We start from the raw sequence: 12,086 nt of genomic DNA, 5'->3' as shown, positions 1-12,086 counted from the left end.
TTTCCTTTTTTCTTATTGTTAAGTATATTCATAAGCCTTATCTGCTCAGACTGATCCTTGCAATTGATTTTTAAAGGCATCTTTCCTATTGTTTACTTGAGGTGATGATCAAAGCTTATACTCATTTCTCATTCCTTCTTTGATGTAAGTGCAAGGTGTGTTTGTAGCTTTACTTTGGAAGATACCCCAAGTCTAATGCCGTAGAACCTATAGTTGATGGTGCCATTCTGTTGGAATACATATGCTATGATACTTAAGGCATCCTTCGATTCTCATAAAAAGTTCAGAATAATTTTATTCACAAAACAATTTATAACTCATCAACCTCATAATTGGAATTTTATGATTGGGAGGGCAATGGTATGTTCTGATTTTCCTTCATTAAATTAATGTAAGTAGGGACAACTGCTGCACATAGTTACCTGGGCTATGGATTGCAGGTGGCTCACTGCCCTAAGACCCCGGTACACTAGGGCAGGATCATCTGAACTAGTCAAGGGCCTTAGCATGTGGGCATACAGGGTTACAGGTCATATGGCACAACTCAATTTGGTGAATGTGATAGCCATTCTTTTTGAACTGCTCAGAATAATTCTATATCCGTGTGCCCAGATGTAACAATCAACTTACCTTTTGGTTATATCAGCACAAATGTGACTTGCAAGTTCTACTTTAGGGAGAGAGTTGCATCCATCTGTCCACAGAAGGCAAAATACCATTCCTCTTTCAAGTTGTAAATTCTATTTGGCTGTTTGAATCTTATGATATATTATATTGTACGCTTCTTCTACGTATTTCTGATGAGGGCATTTCTTTATGTTTTCCATTATTGTTGGCTGACTTGGGTTGATCAACTATATATATATATTGCATTCTGGAGATATCTTTATCATTGTGTACTCATTCATAACAGATAATGAAGTTAGATGGACAGGTTGAGGATTCCTAATTTCCCCCATTCTCAATGTCTCCACTTCACGCTTTCTCTTTTATTTCACTCACTCTTCTCATTGAAGAAACTTCCCAAATCATCAAATGAGGCTGTAAACAAGAGATTACAAAAATATGGAGAAATTGCAATATTTTTCTCCTTTCTCCATTGCAAAGACCAAATGAAAAAAAGAAACCTGGTATTAGGAGCCTCTATGCATTACAAAGGCAGAACCTACAGTAAGAATAAAGACCAAAGCCTACTTAATTATATATATATATATATATATATATAGGGAAAGGGGACCATCCAACCGAAGGAAGGTCTAAAATCTACAACCAGCGACGATCGGATGGCTCCCCTTCTCCAATGATTGAGAATCACATCGATCAGACCTCATATATTTGTTCTTTATAATTTTTTTAGTAAGAAATATGCTTTACACAAAGACTTTACAACATATAAACATGTTTTTCGAAACGTGAAAAATCCATGGCTCACAATGCATTTAAAACTTTACAATACAAAGTATTGTGGGCCATTGATTTTTAGCGCTTTAAAAAATGTATCTAAACATCGAAAATTCATAATCCAAAACATGGCGCTCACTAAATGAATGATAAAAATCCAATATGTAAAGTCTGTTCGATGAAAAACTCGATCATTAGACAAGGAATGCCTTTGGTTATCATTGTTGGTAGATTTTGAACCTTTCTTTGGTTCGATGGCCCCCCTTTCCCTATATATATATATATGCTAGAATCTATTTTAGGCAAATATGTACTTTTTTCTTTATATATTTTTATTTCTTTTGTAATTCCCATTAGGGGCATTTTAGTCTTTGTACTGCTAGTTGTTGGGCTAGCTAACGGCTGGCTCAACTAGCCGTTGGACAAGCTCAACAGCTAGTTGAGATCTCTTAGCCCTCTATCATTATGTATATATATGGGTTTTGATCCCTAATCTGTTTATGCTTCTCTTGAGCATTCTTTAGTGATAAAAATGATACTTTTTACTTTGTGCTCTTGTGCCCTTTTGTGTTTTGTGATTGTGTGTTCTCTTGAACTCTTGTATTTTCTCTTGGTGGCTCTGTTATTGTATTCTTTTGCTATTTCATTACATTAATCATGTTATGGTCACACCAAATAATCCTTAAAACAGTGAAGGCACTAATTAAAGACTGCTGCTAAACTGACTAACCCTGTGCACACTGTATCCTCTGTCCAGTTTGAAAATGAACAAAATTAAAGTACTAACAACCTCAATAGCAGTAACATCTGCAAATATTATTAAATATTGTGACATGGCAATAAAATTGATTAGGGTGTCAATTTTCCTAGCAATATCGAACATTGATGTTCTAGTAGCTGCATACTTATGTTGAGACGAAATCAAGCTTCTATCCATATGTAATTGGAAGCCCAAATAAGCACAAAAATGTAATGAGATATGCGGAAATAGATACAATGTCCTATAATGGACATTCACAAGCAACAACAAAGAACAAGTCCAAAAAAGGACATACCCAAAACCACTAATGACTTGCAAGAGAAAAATCTTATAAAGCAAGAATGGGCTTGTAAAAGCCACACTTACAAAAGGGGTTTACCCCACTATTTATAAACAAAGGGGAGTGAGAGAGGGAGTGAGAAAAGATGAGAGTGAGAGGGCATTGGGAGGCCCAATAGGGAGTCGTTGGGCCCCCAACGGTCACAACTCTTAGTTGGGACCCCCAATGTCACATGCATTAAATGCATGTTGAAAAAGGAACAAAAACAAAAAAATAAAAAGAGAAAAAATAAAAGAAAAGAAAAAAAGAAATAAAAATAAAAAAGACTAACATGCCCTTATTGGGCAAAAATTACAAAAATACCCTCAGGTGGGTATGATGTCATATGTATATATGATTACATGTATTTTAACACCCTCCCTCAAGCTTTACGGGGACATAACTGAAAGCTTGTTGAGAAGAAATATGAATCGAGGAGCAACAAGAGCTTTGGTGAAGAAGTCCGCCAACTGGTACTCGGATGTAACGTATGACAATGCTATGGTTCCTCTTAAATATTCATCACAAACATAATGACAGTCCATCTCAATGTGTTTAGTACGCTCATGGAAGGTGTGATTGCTCGTGATATAAATTGTGCTTTTATTATCACAACACATTTTCGAAGTTGTAGAGATGATGATACCCATATCACTGAGGAGACTCCTAAGCAGTGTTGTGAAAAGCGTTGAGGCGTAGCGAGGCGCTCCACCAAAATCTGAGGCGAGGCGTAAAGCGTAAGCCTCAAAGTTTTTTTTTTAAAAAACTTAAAAAAAACTTTAAAAAACTATAAAAATTATCTAAAATTATAAAAAAATAAAAAAAACTTTATTGATGAAGCAACAACCAATATGAAATAAAAAATCTCAAATAAATACTGAAAAAATATGAGATTAATTTGTAAAAGTAACATTAATGCAACAACTTGATCTATATAAGTATCTAAAAAACAAAGCATGGGCATTCATTAAATTAAAAAATAGCATTAACAACGAAATGCATCTTAGAATTAACAATACAATGTCATAATTAGAAAATGCATGTTAGCATTAACAACCAAATGTTAATATAATTGCGACACCATACAGATAGCAAGCACAAGAAGGAAGACTAACACAAATTAACCATGAGATGATGAGATAATAAAATTACTAAACTGCATAGTAAAAATATACAGAACACTTTTTTTTAAACAAAAGTTTAAAAGTGATATTTTGTATGGATTTTAACCATTAATTAATTTCAGCTTTCTGTTTGACAGCTCCAGTGGAAAGTTGTCTTGAAATGTGTTTTCAAAACCTTAGTCGTTTTTGGCTGCATTCTCAGAAATCAGGAGATCCTCAGAGATTACACTTTGAAAAGGACACTCACCATCTTAGGAAATTTGCGACTTCAGCACTTGTAGCTTGTTGATACAAACTAACGCATTTGATTTTGACCTGTCTGCATTTCTTGTTCACCTAACTGAACCAACAACCAGACACTCAAGCAACTCGGCCTACAGTCCAACCCAGCAGACGGGTTTCAAGCACCAAGAACTAATAGTTCATAACCAGAGGGTCTCGATGAGTTAGTAGCCAAGAATCCTCTTCCTCTCCGTCTGCACCACTGCACCCCTCGAGGAAGTAGCCAAGAATCCTCTCCACGCAATCGATGTCGTAGAGGGTCTCGATGAGGTAGGAGTAGCTCGGCAACAACAGATCTTCCAGCATTGCCTGGTCCAGCTGCCCGACGATCTTCCTCTCCAGCGTTGTCTGGCACGACTCTGACGCGCTCAGGATGTTCGCCGTCAAGAGCAGCCCAAACAGAAGCCTCGTCGTCGTGGTCGAGTTGCTGCTCTTCCTCACCAGCATATGGCTCACCATCGTCTCCAACATCTCCCTCTGATCGTCATCCGTCGCGACGGAGTGCGAGGACGGCACCCTGTTCCGTCGTGACAGGCCTGGAATGAACTTCTTGGCGTAGCACACCAGCGACCCCTCGATGCTCTCGACGCACAAGTCGCGAGCTTTCATGGTGGAGATGACCCTCTTGTAGAAGGGTAGCCCCAGAAAGGTGAGCTCATTGTACCACCAGTCGAACCTCACCGGATCCCAGTGCCGGAGGCCTGTCTCGATCTCGTTCCAGAGGATGCTGCCGCCGGGGCTCTCCATCAGATCGCCGGCGACGATGGTCCTGTTGTCGTGCACGAAAACTAGAGGGAGGGAGATAGGTGGAAAAAAAAAAATAAAAACGGGTCGGTTGGGCTTTGTTTAAGCACTATTTTTTAGGTCGAATGAGGGTTTTGACCCTCATTTGACCAAATAAATGGAGCGTGTGCGCCTCAGTCCGAGGCGCGCCTCGCCTTAAGGCGTGCGCCTCAAGGCCTACGAGGCGCACGCCTTAAGGGTATTGCACCTTAGGCCTGCGCCTCAAGGCACAAAGCCCCTCGCCTTGAGGCGAGGCGCGCTTTTTGCGCCTTGAGGCGCGTTTTTAATAACACTGCTCCTAAGCCATACAAGCTCCATGGTTGTAATAGCCATTGTACGATATTCAGCTTCCATTGAGGATAGTGATACTTTGTGCTGCTTCTTGCATCTCCAGTGATATGGGTATCATCATCATAGAGTCACCTAAAAATACACAAAAATCAGTAGTTGAGACTCTATCATTGGGATTTCCTCCCCAATCAGCATCAGTATATGCAATTAAATCAAGTGATGAAAAAGAGGAAAGAAAAACTCCCTTAGTTATAGTATTTTTAATATATCTGATGATTCTTAAGACTGCACTCATGTGCACGATTGTAGGTGCATGTTGAAATTGACTCACTGAGTGTATTGCATGAGCTATGTCTGGACGAGTGATAGATAAGTACGCCAGAGACCCAACAAGTTGACAGTAGGGAGTGGGATTTTCAAGAAGAATTCCATCTTCCAACCTTAATTTTGCATTGATAACTTCAGGGGTTTCTGTCTTCTTGTCATCTGAGATGTAACGCCCCAAAACTTCAACTTGTGTTTTCGAAAACATTGATGAAAAACCTTTTAAAGATTTAAGTTTTTACTTTTAACATCGATAACGGAAGCAATTTAGAAAGGAGGACAAGTTACCAAATTCTGTGTATGTTAGCAGTAAAATCATCATTTCACATGAAACAACCACTTAAAGGAAGTGAGAAAATAAAACAATAGATTATTAATAAAATTTGCAGTTTATTACAAAATGAGCATTTTCCCATTATCCAATAATCTAAAGAAAAACTCAAAACTTAGAGCCAAGACACCAGCAGAAAGAAGGAAAATCTTGAGTCATGTTGCATCACGCCATCGGCCGCCTGTGAAGTCCTACTCATCACCTGCCCATGAAATAGGTCAGTTTCATAACAAACTAGTAGGTACACGAATAAACAATGTAGAATAAAATAAATCAGGATATTCATTAGATAAGCAGTTTATTACATTAAAAGCAACAAGCACAATAAGTAATCTACTCTAGCAGATACAACATATGCAAAGATCTATTGTCATGAAACAAATATAGCAACAACATTTTGAGTAATATAAATCTTAATCATCTACAACTTATTATGAAAATGATATTCTTTAAGTTCTGATATTAACTGGCCTGTGGGTATGCACAGATGCGAAACGTAGAAACAGTCGAGACCGATCCGAGGGTTTATTATGTCAGGTGTTTTTCATTAACCCGGATGGCTGACTGAGTCCGCTCTTAAGGGGACGGTCAATGACCAAGAGAGTAAATCCCCAAAGGCATTCGTGGCCCATGGATGCATCCAACTTCTGCAGAAGTACCTGGGAGTTACCACCTAGGATAATTTATGGTAACTCCAATTCTCCTAACTCCGATGACTGGGAAAGCCAAGTCCTTTGCCCGTAGGGTGGTTGTTAACAACCTGTCCATCGGAGTTTTTGTACCATCCATCCTCTCCCTTGATGAACCGTGAAGGTCGAATAGATACGACGGGGGTTTCTTAACCGCCGCACCATTCTACATGCTCTGGTCTGTTAGACCCACTCGAGCATCTTGCCTATGAAGCTGAGTTGTCACCATCTATGTGATATCTGCATTGTGCCATATGCACGCTTCGAGGTTGCCACAACCTCATCATCTAAAAATCGTAACACCAACGTGACGTACTTGTCTAAAAGTACGGTCGTACCTGCCTGAAGGTATGACTACGATGAGAGGGCAAACTTTTAATGTCTTGCAATTCCTTCAGTTCATACATGATATGCATTGCTCTTTGAGCATTTGGCCTGTGGAGGCCGACATTATTATTTCATTTATTTCAATAAAGTGCTTATTGCCCACTTTGAGGTACTCAATGACCTCTCATACTTCTTTTCGTAATATTTGTACCGTACCTGTCTTAAAGTCCGGTTACGATAGCAAACTTATGGGTTTCTCGATGGATAACCCATCATAGTATCTTATAGAATCGGTAATTTACTTGGCATGCTCAACTACTATGTCATAAGAAATCTTAAACGGGTCTTGAGATCGCCGTGGATCCAATTATTTCTTTCGAGTAACCAACTCGGGGTACCATTAGTTGCATCTAGCAACGCATAACTAGATCACAAGCTTTATAAGCAATAATTCATTCTCGAGGAGTCAACCTTGCACAAGGAAACACCTCCTCTCAAACTTTTAGTGCTTGTACACAATTTCACACCTTTCCAAAATGGGCAAAATGTGGTACGTGCACCTGCACACCCTACGAGACTTGCCTGAGGGTGGCAACAAGATTCATCGTGCAATAACAAGCAGGGCATCTACAGTAAAATCACAACAGTGAGCAAGTACAGAAACACAGTACTAGGGATTTCTGTAGAAATGAGTCTGCCCATATAGCATACATCAAGCATGTAATTTCAATGGAGTAAGAATGTGGAAACACAAAATGGGCAATCACAAGTTAAATAATCCTACAGGTAAGCATGTATGCAAAATAAATTATTCTATCTCAGAATCCTTATATTTTATTTCATTCATCCAAAATCCTTGTGCGACTTTCCCTTACCTCGGGATGTTATGTAGTGTGCGCCTACGAGTGTAGATGATACAGGGGTCGGGCCGCGGAGCACGAACGAGACCCGTTGCGTAAATCTGCAAGAATGTGTGAGCTATTATGCCATAATTGTCAAAAAAGAACAGAAGGGCAGTGGTAAGGCCTGCCCTGTCGGTGGAAAGCATGAGCGGCAAGGGTTGAGACTCCTGTCGTACGGAATTTGATGCGTGGCAGGGGTCAAGGCCCCTGCTTACTAGGAAAGAATTGAACGACAGGGGCCCAAGACCCCTAGACAAAATAATGAATGGCAGGGGCCTGGGCGTCGGCCCCTGCCTGACAGAATAATTAATGGCAGGGGCCTCGACCCCTGCCTGACAACACATCGGCAAATAAGGGGGGGGGGGAGAGCATGGCAGGGACCGTCGCCCCCCTGCCAGCCTCCCGACAACGCAAAGAAAATAATAGGAGGGGGGGGGGGGGGTGCGGCCGAGGCCGTCAGCCCCCCTGCCGAACCTCCAACGACCAACAAAGAGAGAGAGAGATCGGGGCAGTAGGAGCACCAACCTCCTGCCCACCTCTTGGCAGGTCACAGAGGAGGGGCAAGGGCGGCAGGGGTCACCTGCCGGTAGGGGTGGCAATTTCTGACACGACCCGCCAACCCGCCTCTTAGGCGGGTTCGGGTTGGGCTTAAGCCAACCCGTTTAATAAACGGGTCGACCCGTGTAACCCGTTTATTAAACAGGTCGGGTTCGGGTTGGGGGTATGCCAACCCGCCAACCCGACCCGCCAACCCGTCTGCCCGACCCGTCAACCCGACCCGCCAACCCGATCCGTCAACCCGCCAACCTGACCCGCGAACCTGAAAACCCGTTTACCCGACCCAACCCATTTAATAAATGTGTTGGTGGGTCGTGTCGGGTTACCCGTTTATTAAACGAGTCGGGTTCGTGTTTGCCACAGCCGACCCGTTTAATAAACGGGTCGGGTTCGGGTTGAGGTATGCTGACCCGCCAACCCGCCAACCTGACCCGATTGCCACCCCTACCTGCCGGACCCTTCCTGCACACCGAGAAAGGGAGGAGGGTGTGACAAGGGGATAGCCGACCTCCAGTCGGCCGTCCGATCACCCACAGGGTAGGGAGGGTGCTGCATGGGCCACTGGTCTCTGCCGGATCTCCGACGAACCTCAAGAGAGAGAGGGAGACATATCAGAAGACGGGGGAGGAGAAGGGCATACCTGGGAGAGGATCGACGACGATGGTGGCGGCGACAACGTCGATCGGACCAGAGGGAGGAGGCGTTGGTGCGAGGAGGAGGAGAAGGGAGACGCGTCCACCCTCCCCTCCTGTGATGCTCTTAAAGAGCTTGGGGGGGGGCGATCTTCGGGGAAACCCTCAAGGGTTTCCCTTATCCGATCGAGGGGGGGTGGAGCAACACAGACGAGGTACGACACATAGGGGGGTTTTTGTTTTAAAACCCTTACCCTGCGTCAATTTTTTTAAAACCCTAACAAGAACCGAGCCCGGGTCGAGTCCAGACCTGACCTGGGTCTGATTTTTTTTTCACTTGGGTTTTACATGAGATGCCAGACATGAACAAATGTCAGCTGCAATTTTCATCTGAGAGAGAATGTACCCTCGTGGAGAGTATGCTACTTCAATACCTAAAAAGTTTCTTAAGAAACCAAGATTAGACATGTCAAAATTTTCTTTCAAAACCTTCTTAATATCATCAATTCCCTACTCATCACTTCCGGTGATGATCATATCATCAACATAAAGCAGGAGAATAACTACTGAAGTCCCTGCACTTTTCACAAACAGAGCAGTGTCAGTATAGCAAGATCAAAAATTCAAACTTGTCATTACATTACTAAATTTATCATGCCAAGCCTTTGAAGCTTGTTTTAATCCATATAATGCTTTGTTAAGTTTAAGAATTTTATCATTACCAATACATACTCTCGGTGGAGGATCCATATAGACTTCTTCATTTAGTTCACCATTTAAGAATGCATTCTTAACATCTACATACTCTCGGTGGAGGATCCATATAGACTTCTTCATTTAGTTCACCATTTAAGAATGCATTCTTAACATCTAATTGATAGATAAACCATTTTTTAACTGAAGCAACAACAATAAGAGTTCTAACACTGGTCATTCTAGCTACGGGAGCGAAAGTTTCCTCATAGTCAATACCGTATTCTTGAGCATATCCTTTTGCTACCAAACGAGCTTTGTAGCGTTCTAATGACCATCGCTCTTAGTTTTGACTTTATAGACCCATCTACATCCTATAGGTTTCTTTCCAGTGGGCAATGATGTTATTTCCCAAGTTTTTGCCTTTTCAAGGGCACTAAGTTCTATTTTCATGGCTTCGACCCATTGGGGGATATTTTTGGCTTCATTATAGTGAGATGGTTCATTAAAAGAGTGTAACGCAATTAGACATGACCTATAGTTTGGTGATAGAGACTCATAGGAGACAATCCTATTTGGAGGGTTGGAGACTCGACCAGATCTTCTCAAAGAGGTTTCTTCTATATTGGAACCTTGGGAATATTTTTCTAAAGCATTCATAGGAACTTGTTGACCACGCCGAACATATGTTTGAATTGGTCTATTATCAATGACATCATTTTCATTTTCGTTTTCAACATTGCTAAGAGGAATATCCTCTTGGTCATTTAACAAATTTTCATTGGAAATCTCCTCTTCTTGAGGAAGAAGATCAAACAAGAAAGCATATTCGCTTTCATCAATATCTTTAGTTTTTTCAAAACCATTTTCATTTTTCAAGAAGGTTACCTCTTTAGAGACATAATTTGTTGCTTTTGGGATCGAAGCATCTAAATCCTTTTTGATTTTCTCCATATCCTAAGAACACACATTCAATAGCCTTAGAAGATAACTTATCTCTTTTATGTGAAAGAACAAAACATTTGCATTCAAAAATTCTTAATCTATTAAAATCGGGTGTTCTTTCAAATAATTTTTCATATGGAGATGTATTTTTTAAGGATGATGAAATCATTCTATTTATTAAGTAGGTTGATGTTAGAGCGTCTTCGACCCAATAGCTTTTTGGAATTTCCTTAGCAATAAGAAGTGTCCTAGTTGTTTCCATAATGTGCTTATGTTTTCTTTCAGCTAAACCATTTTGTTGAGGAGTTCTAGGACATGATTTTTGATGGCAAATTCCATTTGTTTCTAAATAGTTTTGAAATTCATTTGATAAGTATTCTCCACCTGAATTGGATCTAAGTATGGAGATATTACTTAAAAATTGTTTTTTGACAATCGTATGAAATTTCTTAAAAAAGGTGAAGACATCAGATTTTAAGGTAAGAAAATAAATCCATACATACCTAGTAAAGTCATCAATGAAGGTAACATAATAGGAGTATCCTCCTTTTGATATGACGGGAGAAGGGCCCTAAACATCCGAATGAACTAACTCAAAAGGCCTTTTAGACATAAAGGTTCTACTTGGAAAAGGGGTAGATTTCATCTTTCAAAAAATATAATTCTTGCAAACAAAATGTTTCTCGTTACAAAATTTCTTTCTAAAAGGCGAAGAGTACATTTTTGAGAAACTTGGATGTCCAAGTCTTTGATGCCATGTTTCAATATTTTTTTCTTGAACATAGTTATAAAAAGAGTTTGTAGGGAGATTCAAGTTGCTCATGTAATAGAGATCTCCCCTCTTATGGCCTTGCCCAATCTGCTTCCCGGACCAGAGATCCTGTATAGAGCACCCCTTAGTTGAGAAGGAGATTTCACATCCATGATCACATATTTGAGAAACAGAAAAAAAATATTTAAATTAAGTTGAGGTACTACCCTCACATTTGGTACAAGATTTGTTTTTGAAAAACTTAAGGTTCCAAAACTTTTAACTTGCAAAGACGTGCCATCGGCGGTGGAAACATAAGAGGTTTTTGAGTTAGAACATAAGTTGGATAACCCATTCTCATGAGGTGTCATATGAAATGAAGCTCCAGAATCAAGTATCCAAGAGGACATACCTGGAGTAGAAGAAGATGATGAGGCAACAGCGACACCCGATGTTGATGGAGCTTTGAGAAGAAGTTGGAGTGCCTTGGATAATTGAGCTAAAGAGAACGAATCTTTAGCTTTTGTTGAATCTTCTCTCTTTGGAGTGATTTCTTCAATTGAAGCAACTCTTGGCTTTGGTGTAACGCCTCAAAATTTCAAACTTACGAACCTTTCAGAAAACAGGCAAGAGACTAAAAAAAATCTCTTTCCTCCAGAGTTTGTTCATAAAATCAACAGAAGACTATTCTTTTGTTAATTCAGAAGGCAAGCTGACAACTTTGGGCACGTTAGCTAAAAGAACCAAAACTCACAAAATTCGGATATCCCAAGGAAAATCCGTTACAAACCCAAAACGTCCAGGACGTGAGCTAAGAGCAGGAAGAAGTCTTGAAGCCATCTTGTCATCGCGCCATCGCCCGTGGTGTACCTAATCATCACCTGTACCCATAGAATGAGTTAGTTTCGCAAAAAACTAGTAGGTGCACAAGAGAGACTACAAGAAACCGAATTAAGTATATTTAATTCAGTATG

General features: G+C 40.6%; 1 protein-coding gene across 7 annotated transcripts in view; it reads left to right on the top strand.

Moving 5' to 3' along the window:
- The window catches only part of LOC149831459 (Metallo-hydrolase/oxidoreductase superfamily protein), a 133,080-nt gene that overhangs the window by 14,108 nt on the left and 106,886 nt on the right, over positions 1-12,086 (top strand). The window lies entirely within an intron of this gene.

The sequence above is a fragment of the Nuphar pumila genome, chromosome 7, assembly GCF_984573655.1.
Source record: "Nuphar pumila chromosome 7, dmNupPumi1.hap1.1, whole genome shotgun sequence".
NCBI lineage: Eukaryota > Viridiplantae > Streptophyta > Magnoliopsida > Nymphaeales > Nymphaeaceae > Nuphar > Nuphar pumila.
The sequence above is the reverse complement of the archived record's forward strand: the minus strand, read 5'-3'. Positions and strand labels throughout refer to the sequence as shown.